The following is a 22469-nucleotide window of genomic DNA, read 5'->3' as shown; positions in this document are numbered from 1 at the left end:
GTCCCTTAGTCATGAATTTACTGTTGCGTTTACTTCAATGTCTCCTATCAAGCTGGTGTGATATAGTCTGAAGCAACAACATAGGCCTACGTGGATTGAAACAACGTATTAAACTTCAACCTTCGGTATAACTTGTTCATTTGTTAGTGATATGGGGTCTATGATATTTTACCTTTCCATGTCAATGGTGTGATTGTTCACCTCTTGTTATCTTAACAAGATTGTCTTTCTCAAGAAAAAAAATATAGTTATCTAAACCTAAGCTCGGTACCTTTAGCCAATACATTGAAGCTCAACATCTTGCCCTGATGGGCGTTACATTCAAATCCATTTGTATGTGGGTCAGGTTTGGGCATGGGATTTTAGATTTTAGTTCATTACTTTACACATCCAATTTACCTGGTCTCTGCTTGAGAACCGATAGTTGAGAGTGTTTCAGAAGCTCCTGTTTGGTAAGAAATTCTGACGAGGGGAGGCATTTAGAGAGAGCGCTCAAAAGGTGGCTCATTTGCTTTTTCTTTTTGTAGAATGGAGTTAGCAAATACCCTCTACTAGGATGAGTTAATTATCAATTTCAAGAATTGGATACTTTCATTTTTTTAAACCCTCCAACTCCTTCTGATGCCTTGCTTCCAAACAGAAATTTAATTCTGGTACCCAATAATAGTGAGGGGGAGCTTGTGTTAACATCATAGCCACAAATTTCGCCAACATTTTTGGTAACGCTGTGATATTTTTAAAGGGAAATATCGTGTGGGGAACGATGTGATATTTTAAAAAAGATTACCTTTTTTAAAAATATTGCAATATTAACACAATAAAGACACCTTTTGCCTAGTTTTTGTATTATTTTTTATTTATATATTTTATATAAACTGATATTTGTTCAAGATTCTGTTGAAAAAAAGTGCTTTCTAAAAGTATCACAAGATTTTAACAATTTGCTTTGCACCTGCCTTTTTATCTGGTGGGCAATCGCTGCCATTGCCTTTGACCATATCTGGTAGCTATATGCCCCCATCTTTCAGTTGCCTAGTTCCAAAGCGAGTAGTTGCTTCGGTAGAGCTATGCAGTGGAAGGGAAGGAGCCTAGCCCTGACCCCCCTTATTTCTTTCTTTGTTTTATTCAAAGAAAAAAAGCCCTCAGAGTATATTTTCCTAACAGCAGGATCTTTATACTATGGTTAACATCTTGAGCAGTCATGCTACGCTCTGCTCTCAAGTTCAGTTGGGACTGGGTTTGAGCATCGACCTTGTGCATGTCAAGCTATGTATTGTAGTTCTGGAATGTTTGCCATATATACTCGATGCCTCGGTCCCATTGATTGGAGAAACCTGAACCATTTTGCCCATAGTTCTGCAATGTTAAGGCAGGTTGTTTCAAAATCCAGGCCAGTTAGATTCGGTCTTGCCCTTTTAAGTCCACTTTATGTGAGTCGTGTTTCTGAGCATCAAGTTATGTGTCCTCATTACTAGCGCATAATGCACTCATCTTGTTTTTGCATGGAGATATTGATTTTATAATCAAGGTCTGTTTTACCCAAATTCAGTCTAACCTGCATAAAATCCAATCTCAACCTGCTGAAATCTGTGATGTTCATTTCTTAAGGTGTCTAAAATTATTCCTTAATTTTTGAAAATTTTCTATCATACCAATTGGGCATACCAGATTTTTTTTACTAAAACCTATCAAAACAAGCCTACCCTGTCACCCGAATTAACTTTTTGTCTTGACCCTGAACCTAACCTAGCCTGCCTAATCCCTTAATCCTAACCTAGGCCCACCAAAATGCGTCAAAGTGGTATCAGAGCAACGATCTTATGCCTCTTAGAAAGCCTCTAAACTGAACCTCTCAATTGACCCTTGAAACCTTCAACTAATTCACTAAAGACACCAACTCCAAACTTGGAGCTGTTGAATCCCAAATGACTACCTTAGAGAATGGCGTAGCCAACCTTACCTAAATGATCCAACAACTCCACTTCTTTAGAAATGATTACATATCTTGGATTACATTTATTCAAAATCTCTAACGAATTAATTGTTGGTAAAATATATCTCAATTGTTTGCAACAAATATGTTCTTATTTATTATATCATGACACATAAGGTGAACTTACTATTTATCAATGGCATTCAAGTCTTCACTGCTTCATAATCATTGTTTTTTTAATGTCGCATGTATATTTTTGTCTTGTCCTTAACATATATATTATGATATCCATTCCCTTGTGACTCCCATTGATACCCCACTGTTCCTCTAAAACCCATTTACTTCCCAAACTATTAGAACATTGTTTCTCTGTTGCATCCCACTTCCCAAATCCTCTTACTTTTAATACTACGAATCCTCATTTTAACTACCACTCTTACTTCTAGTTGTGGAGCCATGATTTTTTCAACTAAGAAATATTATTAGTTAGTTGGATTGAATGTTGCCAGACTAAGAAGTGAAAGCAGGAAACGAAGAGAGAAGCTAGAAGCATTTTAAAATTTGTAGGAAGCAAGTGAAGTATCAATTTGAAAGTGAAACATGAATAAAAAAGAAAGCAATATGAGAACTGAATAGGAATCTAACAAGAAGCAAATAAAAACTAAAACAAAATTGATTATTCTTATATTTCATGATTTTTCAATAAAAGAATTACATTTTTGTTAAAATTTAATGATGATGGTTACCAATTTAAAGAAAGCACATGAGAAGTGAGTGGAAGCATGAGAAGTGAGTGAAAATGTGAGAGGAAGCACATGAAAAACATGAAAAGAAACTTGAGAAAAGCATATAGGAAGTGTGAACAATGTGTGTGGGAAGCATAAAAGAAGCGTGGGGCAATCGAGATCCCCATGAAGTTTCAGAAGTGAAGAGTATCACACTTCCAAATCTAGTTTTTGAGAAGCATGCACAGGTAACTCTGGTTGGATCTACTGATAGTTGTGTGAGAGAGAGAGGTAGGTTTCTAACATGATTTATAATCTATTAGTTGAACTTGTCTACCTTAATTGCATACCATAAACGATAACCAGCTAGACAGTAAACTGGTAAATGTCCAAAACTTACATACTTGAAACCTAATAACTTTTATGTTTCCATATTTTATCGGCACCAAAGTATCTATGCTGGTTTTTCTTTTCACTTTTATTGATAACGAAGGAAACCACCCATGAGGGAGAGTTGTGGATGGGCTCATCCGGCCCATCGCCAACGCCACCTCCTAGGTCTAAAACATCTAGGTAGCCCCTCACTGCCCAACAAGAAAGTCTCCCCATCGCTTCTGCTTGCAGCAAAGGACACACATCCAAACTTATATCATCCTTCAACTTGAATGCCTTAAGCCAACCCACCTAGCCAGGTGTGTGGAGCCCTTGTGGGCTATCCATATGCTGTATTTTGGTTTGTAACTTGAAGTTGTCATTTGTTATATATACTCATGTTCATGCACAAGTACATGTACATGTCGATAATAACATAACTACAACTCAAAAGAAAATGCCAAAAATGATTCAAACCTGTCTAGGAGATTTTTCCAAAAGTAAATGGGAAAAATGTAAACAAACAATACTGCTGGGAATAATAAGCCTATAGTATACTTGCTCCAATATGTTAATCCAAACCCATGTTACTATTGTTCAAATATCTGGCGATTCAACCCAATAACTTGTTCAAACCGACTATATTAGTACATGCAAGGTCATGGGTCGACTCAACCGAGTCCAAGTCAAGCATGCCCAGGTCGAGTCTTGAGACAATGGTTTTCAAACCTTGCATGATGCACATAGGGCATTAGGCTTGCTTGCATGGCACGTACCTAAATATTAAATGCATAGATATAGGGTTACCAAATCAAGAATGACTTACACCCTGTACAGGATATTCCCAAATACATTTAAAGGAGAATCTAGAATCAACAACATGAGAAAACTATACACAAGCAACTTTAAGAAACAGATAGCCTGAACACATACACAGACACATTTACACATTCCATATATGTATGTGTATGCACCTTTACATGTGCTCACAAACACACACACATACACACATGTCGTACATGCATGTGTGAACACCTATATATACATACATACACCCAAGAACATACACAAACTATGGACGCTATCACTTCGTCCTTTTTCCTTCTCATTCAGAAAATGTTGCCCAGGTAAGATTAGGTGTGACAATCCTTTATTAATCATTAAGAAAATAAGGATCCTTTATTGTGTCTGGAAAAAATAAGATAGCAATGTTTTCCACCTGCTAGTTTCATGAAAGGTAAATAAGTACTTATGATCTTTTCATATTTCCGCATAATGATTTATAAATGTAAGGATATGCAAGGCTATTATAACTTACAAGTCCATTTTATTATACTGCAGCACAGTTATTTTCTTTCCTTATTCTTTCTTTTTTCCTCTTAGTTTTGGAAAAGGAGGTTACTACTTACTAAACATTGGACTTTCCACCATGACTAACAATTCACAGCCACTGTAATGAGATGTTCTCTCAACAAGATTAGAGTTCACTGATATAACTGTATATGATGCATGTTAATTTGTTGGTGAAATAGAATATATATTGTGAAATCAATCACAAGCTACTCAGATGGACTTGCCCAAAGTTTCAACAACACATGGTTGAGGTTAGAGATAAAAACATTGTGTTTTCGTTTTTCTTTTATAAAAACAGAAAATCCAGCTAACACAAAATTCCAGTGCAATTGTTGATCCACATTTTCATCAATGAAGCCATAACACTTTCTTAGATAACAAGCTAAAAAATCAGTTCTTGTACCCTTATAATAGAAGTAGATTATGAATTAAATTCCCAGAACAGAACGAACAAACTGTGCCCTTTTTCCATTGAAAATCATGAGTCATAGCAAAGGCGGAGCTGGGGGGGCAGGACTGGGCTTGTAGCCCAGTCCTGCCTCCCAGCCCAGTTAATTTTTTTTTAAAGCCCAGCCCTGATTCCCGGGTCGGATCCAGAACTTGGCAAAAGCGGGCACCCACCCGTGCTGGATCCGACTGGTTTCTATGGCCACTACAATTTTTATTAATAATTGTAGCCATTTTTTATTTTATCTAAAAAAAAATCGCCCCAGACTATCACACCATTTTTTTTTTGCTACACCCCTGTTTGCCCCCCCCCCCCCCCCCCCCCTCACATGAATCCTAGCTACGCCCCTGAGCCATAGTCCCTGTTTACAATGATTTTGATATCCAGTAATGCCGCACAGAATAGCCAGGCATAAAAATATACAGACTACAGCAAAGTAGCTGCAATAAATAACTCAATGTAACTAAGCACCCAAACAACTGTAACATAAAAATAATATCATTGAACTACAATCTTGAATCATAGAATAATACAGAGATGGAAGCATGCACGTGTGTAAAGAGAAAGGAGACAGATCATACATATAAAGACTTGGAGAAAATTCATTTTCAACACGTGATTATGAGACAGAGGTGGAACACTTAAAAGTATAGAAAAGCAACAGCCTCTAGATAAGCTATGATGTATGCAGATGCTTCTGTAAATAGAGATTCTTGAATTTCATTGAAACCAAGGACCACCATGCGTAAAGGATAAACAAAATTATGGAACCAGGAACATTTTGAGCAGTTTCATGTGACCATCCAATAAAATAAAATGGGCTAGAGAAGAAGTATCATGCACTCCATATGCAATTAGGCGATGAATTACACTGTGTGAATGCATGCAACCAATAATACGCCAACTTCTCAAATTTTACACAATGGAGCACCACACTAAGAATCGACTTGCATTCACAAAGAGGAGGACGAATTAGAAGGGTTCAATCCCGTTCCTGTGGGCATTCAGAAACGGAACAAAATGACACCGAAAGAATCGGTTTGTCCAAACAACAACAGGAGGACGAATTACAATTAGCAAATACGCATTGCACATAATCATCCTATGTAAAAACCCATAACGTCCGAATTGATTTCCTCCACAAATAATGCAGAAATTCTCCAAAACAAGCCCAAAAATTACCAAATACTCATTCTCTTTTTCTTCTGGGCATTTGATCATCAAAGTGCCAAACGAATAAAGAAACTTATGTACACACTTCAGAAACATGCAAAGTCAAGTACAAACAAACAATTGCGATCTTTGTCCTGTGGATAATCGACCAATATGTCAATTACCGATGACCCAACGCAACAGCAACCGGCAATGGCCACATACATTTATCACCAGTAAGGGAGAGAGAGAGGTTGCCTTCTCCAACTCATCTTTATCTCCTATAGCTTCTCGATGGAGAAGATAAGCTCCTTGTCAATGTGCTCGTGGACATCTTCCTCGACTGGTTCAGAGACCTTGGACCACTTTCCCTTGTCCGTAACCAGTGTTGTGAGAGGCGTACGCCTCAGTACCTGAAGCGTACGCTTCAGAGGCGAAGCACACACTCAAGGTACTGAAGCGCTGTAGTGAAGCGTTTGCAGGTTCGAAGTGCACACATCACATGAGTGAAGCGTGCGCCTCGCTTCGAGGCCCGCTTCGATTATAAGGCGTACGCATCATGTACAACCCACGAAAATATAAAACACGGAAGGGGAGAGGGGGGGGGGGGGTTTCTCAGCCTGCACCTCCCTCCTCCTCTCCTCTCCTCGTCTCTCGCTCCCAGCGCCAACGACCTTGCATCCGACGCCTCTCAGGGGAGCCAACGTCGCCTCTCAGGGGAGCCGACACCGCCTCCTCCCTCGTGTTCCGATCAACACCATCGGCGACCTCTAAGGTACACACCCTCTCTACCTCTGTCTACTTCTCCTTCTCCCCCCTTTCTTTTATGTTTGTCGGGAGGCCGACATCCCCCTGCCGCGCCTCCCCTCTCTCTCTCTGATTGGGTGTTAAATATTTCTCTCTGTTTTGTCAAGGTGGGTCAGTTTTTGTTAGATGGTGATCGAGTTCTTGAGTTTTCTGTTCTTTTGTTTTTGATATTTCTAATTCTTTCAAGTAATGTTTGATGAAAGGAGAGAGACCTATGTGATATTTTCTCAGCAATAGTTCTGTTATTTTGAATTATCTTATGGTTTTCAAGGATAATTGGGTGCGAAAAGTTTCAATAATCTTTCCCATTTTAATGGGTGTATAGAATCTTAGATGATTGATAATCTTATGGTAAAACTTGTACCGGTCTTTTTGTCTTGTTTCTTTTAAAATTTCTTACCATAAGAAAGGCTTTGTCATCCTCAGAATTTGTGTACATGACCATGCTTTCCTCATCAGAGCTATTATCATATGAGTGGATGTATAAAAGGTCTTTGAAACTCTTTCCTATAACCTATATTCAGTCATCTGTCAGCAATAAATTCATGGTTGCAGATGGGAATAACATGATCACAAGAAAAATTAAACAAAAAACATGAAAATTTTGAAGAAATATGAGCAAATAGTAGCGATGATAGTACCATCTGACCAAAAGATGATCAACTTGAAAACCATAAACCATAAGATAATTCAACAGGAAAACATGAAGATGTCTGTAGTGCTGTAAGTTTTAAAAGAGAGAGTGTTTCTATCTTTTCAGTAAAATCTATAATGAACAAATAAAAGTAGGACATCCAAACACAGTGATTTTTTTTTTTAAATAAATATAAATGAAAATTGCATATTTATAGATACATCCAAATGCTACCTGAGTTGGCAAAGAAACAGAATACCTGTCGAATCAACTTTAGTTGATGAGAGGTGAACCCATTCAATAAAAGAGATGGCCGCTTCTTAAAGAAAATAGTTTTCAGTTGTGTTTTGTGGTCACCAGAACCTTCTCCAAGCTGATCTGACCAAACTTGGGAAGCTAGAAAACTGTCACACCATTCACTAAATCTAAGCCTCATTCTCTTGGTGAAAAGAACATCGGTGGTTCTTATTAATGGTATATCTTTGACTTCTTTAGGACAATCACCAGATAGATAATCATCTATGAGCTTGAAATGCTGTAGACCATCAACCTCTTGTGCTCTTGATAAATATGCTATTTCTGTGGTCAACAAAGCCAGTGGAAACATTTTAAGTGCTCGACCATAAAGTTTCAAGATCCAGTTAATGAACTTTAAAACATCAGATATCATTCAATGCTATTGAACAAGGAATGAACAGAAAGAAGCATACCCCGATGAGTGTGCACAACATAAATTTTTCTGGGAACCAACACTAGTAATGAAGACATAAATTCATGAACAGAAAGAAAATGCCCCTAACCAACTATTTATAAAGAAACAACAAACACCTAGCACCTTCCCTTATCTCCTAACCATTCGAACCACATAAAAGGAACATGGTTGCAGGTATTTTTTGCTTAATACTACTAGACGTGTCTCTCATTGCTTATTTATTAAAAAACATAGTTCAGATCAAATCAATTTAACTAGAAAATTTGATTTTTTTCACCACTCTATCATATTTGCCGTAATCCCACATCAATAGCAAACTCTACTTTTCAGAGTTTATTGCAACTTGATGATAATCAGGAATTTCTTTTTGGGTATACCTACTTTTCACTCCATTGATGGAAGCAATTCAAAACCACGGTTCTTTATTTTCCCTTTTTTGTTCCATTCATAATTGTTGATGCTCTGTATTTTGTGGACTGATGGAACGTAATGATTAGCCTTAATTTTGTTTTTTAACATTATTAATTTTTTTTTGAGATTCTGGGAGCTATTATATTGCTGTTTTTATTTATTGTCCAAAAGAAACTGAGAAACACAATTCTGTTTCCAAGTTTTTCATTTTTTGATGCTTTAAAATTTAGCGGATAGTATCTATCCATTTTCATGATTTATTTGATATTTCAAAACTTAAACATGCAGTATCTTGAGGATGGTGCTTTAATCTTGAAAATGGATAGGTTACACGACAATCATGGCCTTTACTTTTATACAGATTCTGTTTCTCATATCTTAATGATAATTTTCTAATGAGTTCTGGTTGCAGATGAGATCTTGACAAATTCTCAGAGTAAAATCAGTATTTGACCATATTTTTTTGGCCTATGTGGCATTTTTTCCTAGGCAAGCTTCCAACATGTGTTGTTCTTTGGGAACCAGAATATACTTTTATTAGTTAGTTATTTGTTAATTGGTAATCTTTCACCTATCATATTTGGTTTGTAGCCAGATTTCTCTAGGTTATTCCATTGGATTAATTCACCAACTATCACTAATATTTTCACCATAATGCCACCTCATTGTTCATATATACATTTTTTTCTTGATGAGTATTGTGCTTTAAATGTCAAGATAAATCCTTTGCATTTCCATATAATCTAGGTAAATATGGAACCTTTTACTTTGGTGTGATAGCATTTTCAGTCTTCCACATTTTGTGTTCTTCTATCAGAGCTTTCTCTGTAAGGCTAAACATTATTGTTGTTGATCACTTATGCCATTTCAACTACACTCCTGGGCTTTTGACAATAATCGTCGTTATTCTTTATGAAGTTCGATATCAGTTGCCTAATAAAATAAATTTATGGTAGGACTGAATTGGAACTTGAATATCTGATTGTAGGATTATTGGTATTATCATCATATCATCTAGATAGGAGTAGAGTCTGATGCTTCTATTAGCATTTTTCAATGACATTTAACCCTAATGACTTAACTCCTTCCAAATGGCCGAAGATTATGGCCAATGATCTGTATGTGTAAGGTTTGATTGAACCCCTAATACATGACTAAGAGAGAAAATGCATTGTATTTTGAACATTACTTTTGGGTTTATATTTTCGTGCATCACCTGCTTTTTAGTGTCACTACATATGCATGATAGAGGCTGATTGCTCATTACACACTTTCAAATCTGTGACAACTTGAAACAGTAAATCACAACCTCTCTCTCTCTCTCATCTCTCAACTATGATGTATACTCATTTTGTAATTGTATGCATAACTGATTTTCACTCCTTATTTCACTAGTTTATTAATATTATATATTTTATTATTTTGATTATGAAGCTTATGCATCAACGCCTCAAAGCTTACGCCTCGCTTCATAACAGGCTCAATGCCTCGCTTCGCCTCATTGCATTTAACAACCTTGTCCGTAACCATCCTCTAAACCCCAACCTTACCCCCACTAAACCCTAGCTCATGTCAAGCGCAGATGGAAAGAAGGGAAAGAGTGCCCTAAGCCCCACGTCTCTCTCTCTCTGGAGCAAGACGGGCTCCACTTTCCCACTTATATTTATAAGGGAGGATTACGATCGGTCAGAACTGATCCTAATTGGGGCGATGGAGGACATGAATTGAAACGGGAAAGGAAAGGTGAAAATAAAAACCCGTGAAGAGATGAAGGCGGGGTGGACTCTCTTTTTTTCATGCCGTCCGGCTCACTATCTCCGTTATTAAAATTATTGATATACTATTAATATTTTTTTAAGATGATATTTAAATCTTATATATATATATATATAAAAACAAATATAAATATATATAGAGAGAAAGAAAAAGCGATAGGTGCACAACTACCTGCACAATTGCACTGACTGACCATCACCAGGTTTGGTGGATGGCCTGCGTAAAAAACCCTAAAAACATTTGGTTTTTTTACCGTCGCTAAAGGTCTCAGTTTTCATTGAGACCTTTAGGCCTAAGTGAAAATTGGGACCTTTAGCGATAGTTTTTTTTACCATTCTAAAGGCCTTAGTTTTTGTTGGGACCTGTGGTAAAAAACCGTGGCTAAATGGTAAAAAATACACAAATAATACATTTTTGCCTTTTTTCAAGTTTTTTTGTGGCTGTCCATCATGCCTTTTGTTCAGCGCAATTGCACAGTAGCCACTCACTATATATATATATATATATATATATATATATATATATATATATATATATATATATTTATTTCATAACTTCAAGTTTCCAACTAAGTCACTGTGACCGTCTCCCTATTCCATAACCCCTTTTTCTTCTCTTCTTCTAACGAGTCTAACCCAGTAACGATAGCAGCCAAAGTGGACGAAAAGCGGTGAAATCACTGAATCCTAGTGATGACTGGAACCTAGGTGGTTAAGAGGTACACCCGTGCCTGCAAAAACTCCTACTACCATTGGGCTCATTCTCACCTGCCACATTAATCGGGAAGCAGATCAGGGGTCATGCTGAACATGAGCATTTTTGCTCACCCCGAAAATGGGGTTTCTGAAAATTACTCCTTTTAGGCATTGTTTGGTTAGCACCAAATATCTAGATATATAAGATATTTGAAAAATAAAAAATAGGATTTACTTGTTTTTACTATTTGGATAGCTAAATGACATTTGCTAAAATAGGATTTTTTTTTAAACAAGAAAAAAGTTAATCCAATGGATATCTGGATTAATGAAACCTGAAAAAGGTAGGTTACATATTATTGCAAAACGCGGGCCTTAGCCCCCGACCCAAACCCTCGACTCACTTCACCGTCTCTCTCTCTCTCTCTCTCTCTCTCTCTCTCTCTGCAAACTCCAGCCCAAGCTTAGTCGGTTTCTGAAACTTGAACTTGATTTGCACCTAAACCTGGTTTTTGATTGACTGCTTATTTACGACTCTAATTGTCTATCTCAAGAAAAACAACATTATAAGAGTTGCAGTTATGTCTAATGTCATTTTCATACGTGTTTTAATCTTGTCTATCTATTGGCAACTGACTGTTTCTGCTTCATTATTGAGTTTGGCTTGCTTAAAGTTTGGAATTTGACTTGTAAAGAGCTATCACCTCGATAATTCAATATATTTCACATCTATGGATTTTCCTTGATCCTCTAAAATTTCTTTCATCTGGTATTATGTAGGGGTGTCAACGGGTCGGGTTTACCTCAGCCCGACCCGTACCAAACCCCTATAGGGTCCCGGTAATGTGATAAATAAGAAGACCTGATTAAGACCCGAGTCCAGACTTGAATATCCGATTAATACATGGATTCGGGTTTAGTTTATAAAATTTTATACCATGACCCGAGTTCCGATTAAAACCCGCAATTTTTCAATGTAAAAATGATAAAAAATAATATTTTACCAGGTATGGCCTGGGTCTGGTTCATGCAGTTCTTATCGGGTCCAGGTATGGTTTCTTTTATGGTGGGTTTGATTAGACCCGACTTTCGATCCGATACCACACTCGAAAATCGGGGTCAGTTCTGGTTCCACCTGAGTCCGAACAACACCCAACCCGTTGACACTACTATTATGTTGAGGAGTATCAACATATCGAGTCTTATTTGAGGTATATGGATGGTGGTTGATATTGTTGCTAGCTATGGGCATGGTGGTGATATAGAGGGTACAACTTGATAATTTTTAAAAGTATGGATATGTGGGGATCTCTCTCGCAGGCGCGATGGGTTTTTGGAATCAATTCTATGCATTGAGAGGAAGCCACCGTTTTTTGTTTGATGGGTGGTGTATTGCGTACAAACCAGTGTTTAAAAACTGGCCGAGCTCGGATAGCTCATTTACTGGGTCAAACCAATGGGCAGACTAGACTAGAGCAAAAACTCATCAAGATTCAAGGCACGATTGACTCTTTTAGAGTAAAATTATTTTAGATCTTGAAGTTCAATTCAATTTCTTATTAGTAAATGACTAGTTGCGGCTTAGATGTAACTTAACACGATGTTTTTTTTATTTAGTGATTTTAGAAGTAATAAAGGCTTTTTGTAAATTTTTTGTATTTATTTGATTAATATATATTATTTTTATATAAAATCAAAAGTTAACAAAACCTGGACGAGTCGTCGTGTTGACCTGCCCAAGGCACAAGTCACTATTGGAAAAGCCGATTCCATAGTCACTGGGTTTTTGAACCATGGTACAAATAGTGGATTTTGGTGTGCTTGTATCTACCTTATTGGTGATTTGAAGGCAAACCTAAAACCACCATTTCATGAGTTATGATGATGAGATGAAGTGAGTGGAGTGGCTTTTGTAACAGTCGGTGGCATAAAATCGGTTGCATGAGGAGTTTTCTTGTGTTATATGCGACCCATAAACTGTTGTTGCGTACGAGGATTCTTGTTTTGTGACTTCCTGGTTATTTTCATTCTTATTTATAATGAAATTGGTATAAAAAAATCAATGTTCATATTGTTATCTCTTGTTTAAGCCAATTTTATTATGATCTTACTGTTGGTATGGCCATTTTGGTGGGTGCTCTAATGTTTGGATCATTGTTGATATTGTCAACTTCAAAAAGTTAATTTGGGTAACAGAGTACGTTTGCGGATGGGGTTTGGCAAAAAATTTGGTACACCCAATTGGTGTAGCAAAAAGTTTTCAAAAATTAGAGGATGATTCTAGACACTTAAGGAATGAACTTACTAAATTTCAAGGTCCTGGGTTTGGGTAAAATAGATCTAGATTGTAAAATCAATCTATATACAAATATAAGATAAAAATCTTGATTTTTGAAAGATCTAATATAGATATCTGAAGTGTGTTTGGGTCCAAGTTTCAGGTCCAAATGATTAATGATTTGGGCTAGGCAACTTCTACAAGTCTAACAAAAATTCAATTTCTTCATAAAATATATTATAGACCAGTATGGATGCAGGAGAGGTTAAGGCTTGAGAGAGGTTTAGGAAAAGGGTTCCAATGACTTACACATTTTAGGTTGAGTGTCCTAAGGCTGAGAAAAGGTTTGGTATATCTGGGGTTGGTCAATGTTCGTCGTACAGAGCTGGGTTGGGTCGGTTTCTCCACGTTGATGCAGTCTACATGAACACCAAGTAAAAACGGTTATACTCAATACTTAGGCAATTTCAAACCTAGACAAGGTCGGTACCACTTTAGTTGAACATGGATGAGCCCTTAGCGAAGGCTAAACAAGTCAGGAGGATAGAGACTCACAAAGGTATAAAAAAAAGAGATGGAGGCATCCACTAGAAAGGGGGGACGTTAACTAGAGTAAAAAAAGAGAAGAGTGAGGCATTTTTTAGAGAGAAAATCTAATTCATTTCATGATATTCAACATCCAAAATGAGTCCCTTTTAAGGGAACTTGCATCAAAGCATTACAAATTTTCAAACATAATTAAAATGATAAGCCCTACTTAAGTACTACCTATTTTCTTACTTAGGAAATACCTAAGTCACTTAAGAAGGGCCTAAATCTCAAGAGACTCATGGGCTTCTAAGGCTCATTAAGAAGGAACCCCAAAGGGCTACACAACTTCCCTTGGGATGACTCGAAGGCTCTTGAGTGGCACCAATTGGTGGGGCCCACACGTTTTCCATGGTGGCTTCTAGAGGGGACGTCCCTTGTGGGTCCCGCTTGCATGCAATAAATTAGGGGGAACTCAATGGAGGGACCCACATGACTAATGTAGCTGATGGTTGAGGTGGCTTGCATCAAATGAAGCTCGTGTAACTAACCTAGGTTAACTTGGTTTGAACCTGTTTGCATAATGTGGACTTTAAGAGTTGGATTGGTCTCACCCAAGACCCAGTTCCCATCATCTCCTCCCTCTTGAGATTTGCCTAGTCCTTTAGGCAAAAATCTTGATGAGCATAATGTGTTGCTTCATGATGTACTTCAAACTTGTGTGGTCGGTGAAGACTATGAAGGGACTACCAAGGAGGTAGGGCCTCCATTTTTTGAGGGCTAGGATGATTAAGAGCATTTTTTTCTCAAAAGTTGGTAGTGCCTTGGCTCTATTTGTGAGACTCTTGCTAAGGAAAGCCAAGGGTTGGGCCTTGTGCATCAACACCGCTCCAATTTTGATGTCGCACGTATTAGTTTATACTATGAATTTCTTTGAAAAGTCAGGAAGAGCAAGAACCGGGGGTTCACACATGACTTGCTTAAGCTTCTTGAAGGCAAGCTCGACACCGCTCGACCATGAGAGGACATTCTTCAACATTGTGTCAATGGAGCAGCAATGATCCCATATCTCCACATGAACCTCCTATAGTAGTCAGTAAGACTAAGAAACCCTCTCAAAGCCTTAATGGAAGCGGGTTTAGGCCAAGAGATCATGGTTTTAATCTTTTCGGGGTTCACGCTAACTCCATTCTCATCCACGATGTAACCAAGGTAGGACACATGGGGTTGTCCAAAGTTTCACTTGGTTCGTTTGGCCATGAATTGATGCTCCTTTAAGGTATGTAAGATGACCCTAATATGCTCTCAGTGTTTCTCCCAAGTGTGGCTATAGACAAGTATGTCGTCGAAGAATACGAGGATAAGCTTTCTAAACATTGACTGAAAGACATCATTCATCACCCTTTGAAAGGTGACTGGAACATTTGTCAATTTAAAAGACATTACTAGGAACTCGAATTGGCCGTCATGAGTCCTAAACATTGTTTTTGATATATCTTCTTCCCCCATTCAGATTTGATGATATTTGGTTCTTAGACTGATCTTTATGAACACTCATGCCCCCATGAAATTCGTCTAATAACTCATTGATAACTGGTATAAGGTGTTTATCCTTCAAGGTTACCTTATTAAGAATGCAGTAAACGATAGAAAACTACCAAGTATGATCTTTCTTTCTTACCAACAAGATCAGTGAGCAGTAGGGGTTAGAACTTGATCAAATTACCCCACTATCGAGCATTTTCTGGATTAATCTTTCTATCTCCTCCTTTTGTGAGTAAGTATACTGGTAAGGTCTAACGCTCGCGGGTCTCACACCCAAAATTAGAGTGTTATGATGATCTTGGTACCGCTCAAGTGGTAAAGATATAGATTTTGTGAACATGTTCTCAAACTCTGTCAAAACTTCCTTGAGTTTGGGGGGACTTCTACCTCTTCATTTTTTGCTTGCTCGAACATTTGCACCATGCACAACAAGGGTATATGAGTTGCTATAAAAATTTTAAGAGCCTCCACCCAACGTACCTCGTCACTTCCCTTGGGCCTATGGGCCTTGAGGTGCATACTTCTTTCGTACTTCTCGAAATTCATCTCCATATTGCTTAAGTTTCAATGGATTTCTTCTAGCAATTAAAGCCAACTCGTCACTAGGACCATGTCAACCCCTTCGATAGAAAGCAAGTATAGGTCAATATTGAACTTAGGTCTTTGCATCTCGAGATCCACATTTAGCCACACACTGATGCATTGAAATCAATTTTCATACCCTACTACAACATTGAGCATAGGTTGTTCTTTCACATCATATCCAAGGCATGGTACGAGATATTCCCTCACAAAGTTGGGGGTAGATCTGGTGTCAACCAACACCTCTACTTGCAGCTGTCCACATCTGGAGAGGGCATGGAAAGAAATTCTATGACCTTGATTTGTTTCCTCCTTTGATTCATCAAAAGTGTGTACCGGTTCATCCTCACTTATATTCTCCACACATTCACAAACAATATACATTTTGAGTACCTTGCACCTATGCCATGGGCTTCACTTCTCACTACAATTATAGCATAACCCCTTGTTGTGTTGATCTTCCATTTGGGATCTACTAACAAACTCAATATTGATACAACAACAAACAACAACAACAACAACAACAACAACAACAACTACGCCTTCATCCCAAAACAATTGGGGTCAGCGATATGAACCAAAAAAGAAATTCATTTTGGGTCTTCCACATGAATCCTTTTCCTCCAATCATTTCTATCCAACGCCATGTCCTCGGTGAGGTTCAAAGCATTCATATCCTTTCCTATCATCTCCATCCAAGTCTTCCTAGGCCTACCCCTACCTCTTTTAACTAATATATTTTCCCATTTCTCCAACCTTCTAACTGGAGCATCATTAGGCCTTCGCCGAATATGTCCAAACCACCGTAAACGATTCTCTCGCATCTTATTCTCAATGGGTGCAACACCTACCTTCTTACGTATCTCTTCGTTCCGAATCTTATCTTTTATTGTATTTCCACACATCCATCTAAGCATCCGCATCTCAGCTACACTCATTTTTTGAATATGATGTCTCTTGGCAGCCCAACATTCCGTACCATATAGTAAAGCGGGTCTAATAGTCGTCCTATAAAACTTTCCCTTCAACCGCAATGGCATTCTACGATCGCACAGCACTCCAGTAGCACTTTTCCATTTCATCCACCCAACCTTTATCCTATGATTTACATCTCCATCAATTTCTCCATACTTTTGAATGATGGATCCCAAATATTTGAAATAATCATTCACCGGTATATCTTGCTCACCAAGCTTCACTACACTCCCATCACTACTTCGTTGCTTACTAAACCGACATTCCATATATTCAGTCTTACTCTTACTCAACTTAAAACCTCTAGCTTCCAATGTCTGTCTCCATAATTCTAACTTAGCATTAACCCCAGCTCTAGACTCATCAATCAAAACAATATCATCAGCAAACAACATACACCACGGTACATTTTCTTGAATTGATCTCGTAAGCTCATCCATCACTATCGCAAATAGGAAAGGGCTTAAAGCAGATCCTTGATGTAACCCAACCGTTATCGGAAAATTGGTTGTCACCCCTCCACAAGTGCGGACATTGGTTACTACTCCTTCATACATATCTTTAATTATACTAATGTACTTGAGAGAAACACCTTTCTTCATCATTGTCCACCAGAGAACGTCCCTAGGTACTCTATCGTATGCCTTCTCTAAATCAATAAAAACCATATGCAAATCTTTGTTCCTCTCTCTATATCTTTCAATAAGTTGTCTAAGAAGATGTATAGCTTCCATAGTTGATCTTCCAGGCATAAAACCAAATTGATTCTCCGATATCATGACAACCTTCCTCAACCTAGACTCAATCACCCTCTCCCAAAGTTTCATAGTATGACTCATGAGTTTTATACCACGATAGTTTGTGCAATCTTGTATATCACCCTTATTCTTATATAAAGGCACCAAAGTACTCTTCCTCCACTCATTAGGCATCTTATTTGTTCGCCAAATCAAGTTAAAAAGATTTGTCAACCATTCTAAACCTTTCTCTCCCAAGCATTTCCAAGCCTCGATAGGTATACCATCTGGGCCAACTGCCCTTCTTGACTTCATTTTCTTCAAAGCCTCTGCAATTTCTTTCTTTTGAATCTTGCGCATGAAGTCACGATTTATCTCATGAAAAGGAATGGAGAAGTCTCCAAGATCTTGAGCATGACTATCATTAAATAGCTTATCAAAATAATCTTTCCATCTCTCCTTAATCTCCTCATCTTTGACTAAAACCCTTTGCGTTTCATCTTTGATACATCTAACCATACCCAAATCCTTCGATTTCCTATCTCTCATCTTTGCAAGCCTATAAATATCCTTCTCGCCTTCTTTGGTATCCAACTTGTCATAAACCTCCTTATATACCTTAGCCCTCGCGTTTCGAACAACTTTTTTAGCTTCCTTCTTTGCTATCATATACTTCTCCAAATTCTCATTATCACGACTCTTACTTAGATTTCTATAACACTCTCTTTTAACCTTAATAGCTAATTTGACATCCTCGTTCCACCATGATGTATCCTTACCTAGTGGTGCACCGCCTTTAGACTCACCCAATACCTCCTTAGCTACTTTTCTCATACCACCCGCTATCTTATTCCACATTGATTCTGAATCCTCCTCGAGACACCAATCAACTTCCTTAACTACCTGCTCTACAAACATTCCTTGTTTAGCTCCTTTCAGTGCCCACCACTTAATTCTAGGATCTATCCTATGTCTATCCCTTTTGCGGCATTGTCTAATTCTAAGATCTAAAATTAAGACTCTATGTTGTGTAGCTACACTTTCTCCTGGTATAACCTTACAATCGATGCAACAACCCCTATCTCTCTTTCTAAGTAGGAAAAAATCTATCTGACTCGTATTAACCCCACTTTTAAATGTTACTAGGTGAGACTCCCTCTTCCTAAACCAAGTGTTTGCTAAGATCATATCATAGGACAAACAAAAATCTAAAATCCTTTCTCCACTTTCATTTCTTTCTCCTATACCATAGCCTCCATGGATATTCTCAAATCCATCCCTACTAATGCCTACATGTCCATTAAGGTCACCGCCGATGAAAAGCTTTTCTCCATAAGATGTCTCTTGTACTACTCCATCTAAATCTTCCCAAAATTGATGCTTAATGGAATCATCTAAACCTACTTGAGGTGCATAAACACTAATAATATTAATAATATCCGTACCTAATACTAATTTAATAAGTAAAATTCTATCACCCTTCCTACGGACCTCAACTACATTATCTATAAACTGACGACTCATAACAATCCCTACTCCATTCCTATTCCTATTTATTCCTGTATACCAAATCTTATATCCCCAAGGTTCTATCACTTTAGCTTTCTCACCTACCCATTTGGTCTCTTGAAGACATAAAATATCAATCTTTCTCCTACACATAACATCTACTAACTCTACCAACTTACCAGTTAAAGACCCTATGTTCCAAGTGGCTAACCTAATTTTATGGTCTTGGACTAACTTCTTTACCCCCACCCGTCCAACAAAGTGAGGGAACCCTTGCCTATTTGACACCACACCCGGGCGCCGGTGTGACGTGTCGCTTCTGGGCGACGACCCTTACGTTCTTCAAAATGTTTTGCACTAAAAAATGGTAAAATAGTGGAAATATGTATTTTAGATTCCTCTTGCTTGTTTTGAAATCACATGTGCTTTGTCCAGGAAGCATGATATTCTTTCATAAGAAAAGATTGTTCTTGAAAACAGGAGTCATGCTTGGGCTATGGAATTGCGATTCTTGGGTGTAGGGCACTGCAATTTTTTATAACTTGAATCTTGATTCCTTAGCAGTCTCTACACGTTTAAGTTGCAGGCAATTTCCCTCTTCCACTTCCCACAATGTATAAGTGCTTCCAGCAAAAGTGGCTGTTTTACAGGATGTATCTCCTTTGTTTTAATGCGTTCAGGAACTCCTTTATCCACTATTGGTTTGCAGGCTGGAAATTAGCTGCAAAATGTTTTGCTTGCATCACTTTGCTTTTGTAAGTATCATACTTTATTGTATGATATGGTATGATACATACCGTTATTTTGAGAAAAAACAATATGATATACACTCGTATCTCAATACAAGTATGTATCATAGCTGTATATGATGTATCGTATGATACACTCCCTGTGTCTTATGTTATGATATGAAATATATCATTTTTTTTGTTTATGTAATATGAAAGTATGAGCCTTTTGACATTGTTCTTGTGAGATATGAATGCAATATTATCTATGATTCTATATTAGCTGATATTTGATGATGTCTTATGTAGCTCATAGAGATATAACTGTGATTTTGTGGTTGTAATTTGTGCAATTCATCATTGTTTCATATGATGATTTTTTTTTAAAATTTGCTAATACTTTCTGTTTTTTTTATTAAAAATTTACTATACATTTATGATAGGATACGGTATTACTTGAGGCCCAACCCATACGAGTAATGATGGATACAACCTTGGTTGAACCTGTTTTATCCATCTTGATCTAACTCTATGTATCATCCTTTTCACAAGTGATCTTGAATTTTTTTACTAATATTTAGACTTTTCCTGTAGAAGTAGTTCCTCAGTTCTTGAGTATTATTTGTAGTAACATATGTAAGTATAATTAAATAAGTTTGGTGACTATATAACAGTTGCATGTCTCCCTCTGCTTGACATTTTAGGTGGCTTATGAATTCCAGAGGGTGTTGTGTGTTCTCCCCCGAAGATGCACTATTTGTTACAGTGCGTGTTCGGGGGTCCGAATGAGCGCCACGTATACAAGCACGTGGGGCTCGTATCCCCTTGTGTGTCAACATCACTTAGCATCGGAGTCCAGTGTGGTTGCAAAGACTTAAGTACCCTTTCCTGCTATTCTCGCCACAAAACGATGGTTCGAGAAAAAGACAAAAATGTCCTCCATCCAAACAAGGAAACAACTGTTCGAGAAAAGGACAAAAATGTCCTCTATCCAGAAAGTCAAGGATGATGTTAACTCTTCAAAGTCCAAACATTCCGCTTGCACCATCTGCTGTAACAGGAGCTCCCTTTGACGACACACGCTTTACTGTCGTCTGCTGTTGCTGGTGCACCCTTTGTTGTCGTCTCGAGTCCAGGTTCTCGCCTTGGTTTTCAGCTTGTGTTACAACACATTGTCGCCTTCTCGTTCCTGTCTTGTGTTACAAAACATTTCCGGGTTCATTCGTACCTCATGGAGATAACTATAAATTGATCGACTCATTCGATCATTGGTGTGCATCATAGAGGCATTTGTCGGCCATCTCTTTTTACAGTCTTCTCTCCTTTTTCATTTTCGTTAGGTAGCATGAAAAAAAGCAATGACGCACAAGCATTCCAACAAGTGCTATTAAGGTGTCGTAAGTATTTTTTCATGTCATCATGCTATTGTTGAAGAACGTATGCCATCGTGAGTGCCATTAAGGTGTTGTTTTGTTATTGCAGGTGGATCTTGTCTTTTTGACGGTTGAAAAATTAAAGATATTTGTACGTTGGGACCTGTTGACAAGAATACTTGTTTACAGATATGAGGAAGGGCCTCTACCCCATTCGGTATCGTCCATTCACTCAGTATATACAATGTATCACAAATCGCGATTGTAGTAACATACTACCGATTTGTAAGATATTGTTTTGTTTGTTAATATCGATTTGTAAGCTATTATGCTGAATTTCTGTATCAATTTGTAATATATTTTGCGATATGTATATCAATTTGTAAGATATTATGTGTTTTGTAGTGTCGATTTGTAAGTTATTATGCTGAATTTTTGTATCGATTTATAATATAATTTATGATATGTATATCGATTTGTAAGATATTATGTGTTTTATAGTGTCGATTTGTAAACTATTATGCTGAATTTCTGTATCGATTTATAATATAATTTGCGATATGTAAATCAATTTGTAAGATATTATGTGTTTTGCAGTATCGATTTGTAAGCTATTATACTGAATTGCCGTATTGATTTATAATATATTATGCGATATGTATATCGATTTGTAAGATATTATGTGTTTTCTAGTATCAATTTGTAAGATATTTGTAGAAAGAATTTTAAAACGTGTGCATGCGAAAATACATTGTTGCGGGCTTGCGATGACAATTTTCATATTTAAATCGCTGCTTATTTAGCGATTTCTATTGAAATCGCTTCACAATGTCGTAGATATAATTAAATCGTTGTCACGTGAATTGCTATCGTCAACACACATATACGACAAATCATTTCTTTCATTGGCATGGTAAGTAACAACTTGATACATAGTATAAGCAAATAACAATTCGTTGTTGCTTTTATACTATAATTCGTTGAATCATTTCTATGACTTGCTTAACCTTATCAGGATCCATTGTTATATGCATCTTGAATAAATCGTAGTAAACATATGCGCTGGCTAACGCAAAATGTTATCTTGCTTATGACATGCGCTGGCTAACGCAAAATGTTATCTTGCTTATGACAGTGGTGTGCTTATCATCTGGTTGCAATGAAGTTAATCCATCTTAATCATTGGAAAGTTATAG

This window comes from Nuphar pumila, chromosome 17, assembly GCF_984573655.1.
Source record: "Nuphar pumila chromosome 17, dmNupPumi1.hap1.1, whole genome shotgun sequence".
NCBI lineage: Eukaryota > Viridiplantae > Streptophyta > Magnoliopsida > Nymphaeales > Nymphaeaceae > Nuphar > Nuphar pumila.
This window is presented reverse-complemented; position numbering follows the sequence as displayed.